The 7,024-nt window shown below is 39.1% G+C and overlaps 1 protein-coding gene and 1 long non-coding RNA gene across 3 annotated transcripts in view; both read right to left on the reverse strand.

Annotated features, from left to right (window-relative positions):
* Positions 1 to 7,024, reverse strand: part of LOC107552357 (transmembrane protein FAM155A-like) — a 125,277-nt gene that overhangs the window by 91,547 nt on the left and 26,706 nt on the right. The window lies entirely within an intron of this gene.
* Positions 2,011 to 6,707, reverse strand: LOC107552370 (uncharacterized). Of its 2 annotated transcripts, none has more exons than XR_001604852.1 (5): positions 6,598 to 6,707; positions 6,088 to 6,173; positions 4,733 to 4,837; positions 3,812 to 3,862; positions 2,011 to 2,110 (listed from the first exon to the last, which is right to left on the reverse strand). It is a non-coding gene; the product is annotated as an uncharacterized lncRNA (long non-coding RNA). The 2 variants fall into 2 exon arrangements; XR_001604851.1 differs by having other exon boundaries at positions 6,088 to 6,190.

Below are 7,024 nucleotides of genomic sequence, written 5' to 3' on the forward strand. Positions count from 1 at the left end.
GATGGCTGGGTCTGCCTCCTCCCGGGGCAGCGCTTGCAAGTTCACCACCTTATCCCTAAAAGGCGTGGTGGGAACTTTGGGCACATATCCAGGCCGGGGTCTCAGGACAACGTGAGAGTTACCTGTTCCGAATTCTAGGCACGAATCGTCGACCGAAAAATGCCTGCAGGTTCCTTACCCTCTTGACCGAGGCCAATGCGGAGAGGAGCACTACTGTCTTCAACGACAGAAACTTAAGCTCTACCGACTGCAGAGGCTCAAAGGGCTCCTCCTTCAAGGCCGTCAGGACCGAGGGGAGATCCCAAGAGGGTAACAGGTGAGGGCGCGGAGGATCTAACCTCCTTGCCCCTCTGAAAAACCTGATGACCAAGTCCTGGAAGGACCCCAGGCAGTTCAGCATCGACTGTGCATGCTCTACTGAGAGACGTGCTGAGAGGTTGACCGAGTCCAGCTCCATGCCGAGAAAAGAGATCCTCTGCACCGAGGAGAGTTTGCTCTTTTCCCAGTTGACCCAAAGCCCCAACCGGCTGAGCACCGTATCCCTGTGTTCGCACAACTGCGCTCGGGACTGGGCCAATATGAGGTCTCGTCCGGGAACACCAGGTGGTGCGACATGCCAGAGACATACTCGACGGTGAAGCTCTCACCGTGATCCTCAGGTCTCCCTGACCATGAACCGAAGTAGCCCTCCGAGAACCGGAGGAGCTAGAGCGGGGCATGTCAAGGGGTTTACCCCGTTTAATGAGGAGGTATCTAGACCGCAACGTCGCGATGGTCATGTTCCCGCACTGAGAACATGACTCATCCATGAGCGCTGCTTCAGTGTGCTGTAAGCCCAGGCACAAGACACAGCGATCATGACCATCAGATGAAGCCAGGAAGAGACCACATCCAGAAACACACGAGCGGGAAGCCATCTTTAAAAAAAGACGCCCGTCGCTCGTGAAGCTCTTTTAGAAATTGCTCTTTTTTTGAAAAGGAAAAACACTCTTTTAGAGAGAGCGCTGAAGCGCCCAGGGGAGGTCGCGGCGAGACCGCAGAATGGCAGCTGCAGCTCGCCGAGGTTTCAGCAGCCTGGATGGCAACCCCCGCTGTCACGCCGTAACACCAACGCCAGCTGTTTCCAAACACCCACGGAGGTTCGTCTTGTAGAAGGCTCGGCTCCGAAGTGAAAAGCTGATGTGCATTTGTACGTGCTCTCCTTTTATACCCGCGCTGCGGGGCGGGGTGCGCGTGGCGAAACACTCACGCCAACTGTCATTGGCTTGTTTAGTTTACACTCTAAGGTGATTGGGCTCTCGGGCGAGATCCCAATTCGTCAGTCACGACTGACGTAACGTAGAAAGTGACTGACTGAAAGGGAACCATGTTTACATACGTAACCTGAGATGATTTATTTGAAACAGTTTTATTTAACAATTTAAAAGTCTTGTAACTTTTCATTAAATGAATCCATCTTTTTTGTATAAACATAATTATTCAAACAATAAATGTTTAAAATATTGAAAATGTTTATAAAACAAACAATGACCAATTATAACCACATTAGAACATATTTCACCCAAAAATGTAAATTCTGTCATTAATTACTTACCCTCATGATGCTCCAAACCCATAAGACCCTTTTGTGAAACAATGAAAATAGTATGTCTTTATTCACAAATTGTGTATCTCCAATGCATTTTCACAAAAGCAGCATGAGATGGCCAGCTCTCACGCCAACGCAACACTGATGCATCATGGTGCTCTCGTGAACATGTTATTTTGTAAATAAAAATGCAATGTTTTTTTGTGCACAAAACATTCACATTACTTCATAAATTGAGGTTAAACAACTGGAGTCACATGGATAACTTTAATGATGACTTTACTACCTTTCTGAGGCTTGAAAGTAGTAGTTGCATAAACTGTGAAATGGAGGGGCAGAAATTTCTCAGATTTCATAAAAAATATTTACATTTATGTTTCAAAGATGAACAAAAGTCTTACAGGTTTGGAATGACATGAAGGGGAGTGATGAAAATTTTTGGTTTAACTAACACATTAAATCGGTTCCCTCAGGGGCACCAGTAGATATCTGCCTGATCTCTGATCTTCTTTTCTCCAGCATCTAAAGTGAGAAAGAAAACAATAACCAAAATGTAAATGTAAAAATAATAATTAAAAAAATGGTTGTCCAAAATATAAAGTATACACTTGAGTTTTCCCTAATTTTAGGGCATTTCCACCTCAGGGCACAAAAGAGTGGGGACTTACAGGATAAGAACAATTTTCTAGAATTTCCAACACAGTTTTTTGTCACTTCCTATACAGGGCTCCAGACTGCAACCAAATAGTCGCATTTTGTGACCGTTTTTTTTCTGCTGGTGCGACTAAATTTGGTGAGCAATCACACTAGCACAACCATTACGTTGCCCCACCTCATAAGTGCTGCTATTTCTGTTGCATATGAGAAACATCAAACAGCAAGCGAAACAAAAGCTAGAGAAACCACGCTACTCGTTTGAGCTGTCCAGCGCAGACCGTTTATCAGCTCGGATCAGCGCAGAGCAAACAAACTTCTCCGAGCTCAGAACAGGTTTACTCAGGAAGCAGTGTTGATTTCGCGACACTGTTACTGCACAGTGCTGCGAGATCCAGTGAGAAGCACTTGAATTTGCTGCAGAATGAATATAGGTTGCTGTGAGCTCTAGTGAGAAGCATTCAAATTCTGCACAGAAATCTGTTGTAAACAGGTCAAACAGCACTGACATATAACCAGAAGTAGTAACGCTAACTATAACCATGCTGTTGTGGCAGAAATAGTTTAATTTCATTACATTATGCATTTCAGGGTTTGTACAACCTTTTGAGAGAGAAATTCAAGCACTTTTAAATATTTCACACAACTATTTACAGCACTTTAAAACTGTAGAAAGCATACAATTAAAATGATATTTTTAAAGGGATGACATACTTTGTGGTAAACAAACACTTTTGTAAAATAAAAAAGGGGGCATCAAATTACCACTATAACTAGTAGATGGCAGCAGATGAACACTTATAGGCTTATTAGTCATTCATTTCTACTTTTTACTTTATATTTTGAAATTATAAAATCACTATTATAACATTTTAAATCAAGAAATCTAATTTTGTAAAAGTTTTGCTTTTTTTTTTTTGTATGAAGTAAGAAAAGTCACCAAGTGCCTTGAAAAACAAACTTCTCTGACTGAATCACATATAAAGCAAGAGAGCTTCTTTTATAATCACTGAAGTTGTTGGTCAGTTCCGTATAATACTACAGAAGAATAATGGTACATTTCATAAGAGTAGAATATGTTAATTTTCTATTTAAAACTTACATTTTGCACATTACTGTTGTTAATAAAAGTAAATTTTGTGCTTCCCAACTCAAGCTCAGTGCTTTACTGTCAAATGTGCATTACCAAGAAATATATGTGTAATCTTACTAGTAACTACACTCATTAATGCAAAACTATAATAATTTTATGATTTAATTATCTTTATTTTTAATACCGCCCACACACCACCCCCAGCGTTACCAAATCAGCTTCTGGCGCCACCATCTGTAGAACTTAGTGGCGCTGGTGCCACTGCTCTCAAAAGTTAGTCTGGAGCCCTGCTATATATGCATTACAAATGTGGTACAATTAAAATTACTATGCAAGTACTAAAAAAGTCAGCTGTTGAAATGTTAAAAGGATAGTACATAAGAACCGTACCAAAACGGTGACTCTAAAACGGTTATAAAAACCAAACCAAATATAGATACTGAGAATGTATTTGACATTCAAAAAAATTAACTTACACAGCAAAAGATGCAGTGACCTGTGGCTGAATAGCCTTTGGTTTTATTTAGCTGTGATTGACACACAAACAAAAGGGGGGAAAAAAGATAATAGCATCACTGAATATGAGTCAAATATTGCATATTTCTGTACAAATTAAAGTGTACTCGTTCTTCATGAGTGATTATTAACTAATCAGTATATCAGGGATTCTCAACTCTGGCCCTCAAGATCAGCTTCATAGTTCGCTAGGTTGTGAATTAATATATTGTGTACACGAATTCAGGCACTGGTAAGGACAGTGGCATACTACACACTGGTGACTATTTCCATCCTCATTGTACAACATCACTACTGGCATTTATGCACAACAGTAAAACTGATATCTTTTTTTAATGCTATTTACAGCACATTATGATAAATACTTTGTTACATGTATGTGCAAGATTTCAGTCATAAATACATATTTGCTAGATTAGACATTATCAGTTTAGTGATGTATGTTTATGCTGAAATATAATATTGGTTTGTGTTTTAAAATCTATCACGTGTCATTTTGTAGCGAATTATCTCAAGTTTTGAGCTTCAGAACTTCCTATAAGGGAACATAGTGAGCATTGATGCTTCCTGGTTTTCACAACTTTTTTACGGAGCAAACAAAATTTTGTGATTGAGACAGCCCTTAACCACTGACTACTGAGCAAGGGACCTGAGTGATTCACACCCAGAGTTTAGGTCCACACCTGATCACACACACCTGTTTGTGACTTTATAGTTAGTAAAACTGAAAACCTTGATTAGTTTGTTCAGGTGCACTGCACTAGGTTGGAGCAAAACTCTGCATGTAAGTGAACCTTGAGAGACAACGTTGAGACCTCCTGCAATATATTCTGAACATGACAATTCAGAGAGGTAGGATGACTGCTAGATTGATGACTTACAACACTGGTGTCCAGTCCTGGGCATGGAGGACCAACGTTCTGCAGAGTTTCTGGTGATCCTTGATCAGCTGCTCAGGTCCGCTTAATTGGGGTTGGAGCTAAACTCTAAAAAAAAAAGAGATAAAGAAGACAACCAATATTACGATGTTAAAAAGTTAAACAAAGTTAAAGTTAAACATTTTGATTCATAAAATGCACAACATCTGAAAATGCACAAAGATGAGAACTTTCAACCCACTGAAAAATAAGAAGCAGCATTAAGTTACAGATGCATTTTCATTTATTCTTGTTATTCTTAGGTCACTTTGTCGCATCCAGTGTAGACACGGTGTGAGAGTGTGTAGCTTGGAGATCTACGTCACTGTGCATTGCATTCTGGGTATACAATACAAATCACCAGAGGAAAAAATGACTATTTATGTTAATATTTTTAAGAACTTCTTGCATTTTATTAGAATAAATGGATTAATATTCGAATCCCTTGTGTTATTAAAGTTTGTGGTCAGTTTTTTATGTTTTTGAGTCTCTTATGTTCACCAAGAAAACTGCATTTATTTGATCATAAATAAAAACAGTAATGTTGTGAAATATTATTATTTAAAATAACTGTTTTCTATGTGAATATATTGTCAAATGTGATTTATTCTTGTTTTCGCAAAGCATGATTTCTGAAGGATCATGTGACACTGAAGACAGGCGCAATCAACATATTTTATGTTCCGTCCATTGCCATTCACTGCTATTTCGAGAGTGAATCCCGCATAAATATGCGGATGTCATTCCCAAAACTTTCCAGGGTGTAGCCTATGTGTCCGAAAAATGATTATTATACCCTAGAAAGTGTGCAATTATACCCTAGAAAGTGTGCAAAGCGCGCTCCCTTTATCACTAAAAAGCGTCACTCATCTTCGTTCATCGCGATCTTACAAAGTTCTGTTATAATCAATGAAGCTTTCTAAGCTGCACAATGAATCTCTTATTTACATCGCGTGTGCACTTAGTCATGAGATGATTCACGAGCGTGCAAAGCTGCACTTAAAAACTGTGGCACTTTCAGCGGTGAGTGAATTCTGATAAAACGTTTCTGATTGGCCATTGCGTTCAAGAAATCAACAGATATGTCTGTGATTGGTTACATTGCTCAATGCTGCAAAAACACGTTGAGGGTATTTAGCACTTGGCTAAGCGCTCCAATTGCAGTGGGGACGACATCAGGGATTCCGTGACTAACAATTTGTTAGTCCTCCCCCTCCCCCTAATGTCACCCATGGTGGTGAGCATAAAAGACTTCTTTCAAATACATGACAAATCTGACCCTTAAACTTTAGGTAGTGAATGTTTGAGGTATTACTTACTAGTCATATGGTTCATAATGTCTAGAGATGTCCTTCGACAGGAGATACGCTCCAACTCTAGTGCACGGCCATCAGCATGGAAGAATCTAGGAACATAAACAATCTGAAACAATCAGAGTCAACAATATTTATTATATAATGCCAGGTTTATTATAAATAAACTATAGCAGATGGGAAATGCAGAAAAGAAAAATAATAATTTACAGAACATACAAAAAAAGGATTTAATAACAGAATGTACATTTTTAGGTTTACTTATTTAGTAATGCTCCTACAGTGTGACTTATGTTTGGACATCAAAGCCCTTTTAAAATAACTAACAAGCAAACAAACACACACACATATATATAATTTATATATAAAATATATTAATAACAAGCAAACAAACAAACAAACAAACATATACCGTTATATAATTTTGCAAAAGAAAATGACAGATGCATGGTGATATATGCGAAATATGTTGTGAAAGATGCATATAAAGTTATTTAATAAGCTTTCTCAGATCACCTGTGTTTTCTATATCTCTGTCAGCAGCTCCCTTCAGAAATGTTAAAATCAGGAACTTCTCCGGTGTCGTAGAGTTGTTGTTTTTTTCGCTTCTGAAATCACAGAACAAGTGGTATCAATATGTGTTTACCATGAAAGATCAAAACCTGTTTTAAAGAGGTCATATGACGTTGCTAAAAAGAACATTATTTTGTGTATTTGGTGTAATGCAATGTGTTTATGCGGTTTAAGGTTAAAAAAACACATTATTTTCCACATAATGTACATTATTGTTGCTCCTCTATGCCCCGCCTTTCTGAAACGTGCCAATTTTTTACAAAGCTCATCGGTCTGAAAAGCGAGGTGTGCTCTGATTGGCCAGCTATCCAGGGCGTTGTGATTGGCCGAATACCTCAAGCGTGTGACAGAAATGTTACGCCCCTTACCA

This window comes from Sinocyclocheilus grahami, unplaced genomic scaffold (genome assembly GCF_001515645.1).
Source record: "Sinocyclocheilus grahami isolate Dianchi unplaced genomic scaffold, SAMN03320097.WGS_v1.1 scaffold448.1, whole genome shotgun sequence".
Classification (NCBI taxonomy): Eukaryota; Metazoa; Chordata; class Actinopteri; order Cypriniformes; family Cyprinidae; genus Sinocyclocheilus; species Sinocyclocheilus grahami.